The sequence below is a fragment of the Nansenia antarctica genome (genome assembly GCF_963989245.1).
Source record: "Nansenia antarctica genome assembly, chromosome: 6".
Classification (NCBI taxonomy): domain Eukaryota; kingdom Metazoa; phylum Chordata; class Actinopteri; order Argentiniformes; family Microstomatidae; genus Nansenia; species Nansenia antarctica.
In genome coordinates this window covers 73,578,887-73,581,386 of record NC_137676.1, presented here as the reverse complement: position 1 = coordinate 73,581,386, position 2,500 = coordinate 73,578,887, and the positions used below count along the sequence as shown (strand labels likewise).

Below are 2,500 nucleotides of genomic sequence, written 5' to 3'. Positions count from 1 at the left end.
CTGGGCCTGGTCTTCAAGATACGCTACACCACAAAGACACCCAAGTACCTGTCAACATACTTCCAAAAAGTGAACAACGTCCACACATACAACACCAGAGGAAGCTCCACGAACCACGTTCAACCGCGTTGCACCACAAACAAGGGGTTAAACTCGTTTGCAAACTATGCAGTAAAAATGTGGAACGCCCTTCCTATAATCTTAAAGGAGTGCAAAACACTGCCCACCTTCAAAACCACTCTCAAAAAACATTTACAGGAGGCTGCAATCCGTAACTGGACCCTCTAAAACAACAAAAACAAAAACAAAAATCAGATTAAAAGACCCGAACTACCCACTGTACATACTTTGTGTTTTGTCCCCCGCCCCCACCTGTGGTGTATGTCCCCACCTGTCCTACCCGATACCTTATGTTTTGTTGTATTGTTCTTCCCATGATGGATGTACGTTTATCTTGTAGATAGTAATAGTTATTTGTCTGTATTATCTTGTAGATAGTACTAGTTTTTTTCTTATGTCTGTCTTACATGTAACGATGAATTGAAAATCAAGGACCCCAATTGAAATAAGCCAGTGGCTTTCTTGGGTTTTTATCCTTTTAGTTGACCTTGTATGTAATATGTACTTTCATGTACCTACTTCTGCAAACATTCTAATAAAGTTTTCAATCAATCAATCAATCAAAGCACGGTAGCATGGTATCATGGTAGCATGTAGCATGGTAGCATGTAGCATGGTAGCATGTAGAAGGGTAGCATGTAGGGGGGTAGTGGGGGTAGGGGTGGTCTAGTGGATAGTGAGTTGGACTTGTGATCGGAAGGTTGTGAGTTCAAATCCCGCCTGAAACCACACCACTACTAGTGTGCCCTTGGGTAAGGCACTTAGCCCTCAGTTACTCCAGGGGGAATGTCCCTGTAATTCGTAATTGTAAATTCAGGGATTAAAGTTCTCCGTCGCTACGACGGATTTCCGTCCATTTTTTCCAAGTCGCGACGGATTTCCGTCAATTGGCTACATATGTCCAGTGTACTAGAACCACTCTACTACGGAGTGTTTGTCCGTGAATAACACCGGCTATGCCCCGGGGTAGAAACACAAGACTATGGCTGGATAAGGTCTACAGGTCTCCACGGTCATTTTAAGCCGTCAACCAGCCCGCTACGACCACGGGAAGTCATGTTAAAAGTGAAGTTACTTCTGTTAAACTGGCGCTAAGCTAACATCGCTAGTCGCTAACGCCCTCCTGGGCCTTAAAGAGACAAGCGCCCTTTTCTCATCTCAATCTCAAAGAGCTTCATTAGCTCACCACATCTACACATTTGGTCCCACACACTCCAGATTTGAACCCAAGGTTCTACCCAGGGTTAGTTACCCCTGGTAGAAAGCCCTTTGCTCTCAGACCTTCAGAACCCATTGAAAGTAGTGGAGGTACTCCAGAAGTCCAAATGCATCTCTAACCCTAGGAAACCCTAGGAAGCCCTAACCCTAATGGCATGAAAATGCAACATGTTGTACTCCCTGTACCCCTGTACGTGTGAGAACATGTCTTTTTACACTAGGCACTTCACATCAAGCATTAGAGCTCCCTACAGGTTCCCGCTAGCTCGCGTGCAAGGCCTCCCAGGAATGGCCTAGGACTCTGAAAGTTGATTTGGTACAATGTAGGGATACAATCAAGGAGTGTGTAGAGTTTGGTGACTGTGACTCTTTCCATGCCCGTTCCCTGGGCCCAAACGTACGCCAGCAGCAGCCACCCACTTTAATGAAGGCTTTTCCGGCCTAGTGGTTAAAGGAAGGTTAAAGGACTTTAGCTCAGCAACCACAAGTGCCACAGACACGGTTCAGATATTTTACGAATCGGCTCGGCCCCACCGACAGGCCACACCCACTTTCATACAAGCCACTCCCCCTAATTGTCTAAGCCACACCCATTATCTGATTATTTGTATGTCAGAGTCAACCCTTGCAATAAGTATCAATTTTATTTCATGAATTGAAAACAGCATTGATATCACATAAATCAGAATCAGAAGACTTTTATTGCCATGACATGTAAACATGTTAGGAATTTGGTTTGGAACAATGGAGCACGGTTTACAGCAGGACAGGTGCAAGACAGGACAAGACAGTGCAAACCAACATCGAAGTGCAAGAGTCATAATTAATATAAATATAAAGTGCAGAGATCAAGTGTTCAAGTGTTCATATCCAGACAGTCCAGTGGGGGTGGAGGGAGGGTAGATAGATAGATAGGGGGTCAGGTCAGGGGGGGGGGGGGCAGCGGCATTTAGGAGCCGGATGGCTGTGGGGAAAAAGCTGTTTGTATGTCAGGCCTTCACAGTTTTTAGGGACCGCACCCTCCTGCCTGAGGGGAGCGGGGCGAAGAGACCGTGTCCTGGGTGTGCGGGGTCAGCCATGATCTTCCTGGCCCTCCCCAAAGCCCTACTTTTAAACAGGGCCTCAAGGGGGGGCAAAGGGCAGCCAATCACCCTCTCCGCCG

At 46.5% G+C, this 2,500-nt stretch overlaps 1 protein-coding gene across 1 annotated transcript in view; it reads left to right on the top strand.

Moving 5' to 3' along the window:
- LOC308160961 (unconventional myosin-X-like) overlaps positions 1-2,500 on the top strand; it is a gene marked incomplete at both ends in the record, with an annotated part of 79,598 nt that overhangs the window by 70,471 nt on the left and 6,627 nt on the right. The window lies entirely within an intron of this gene.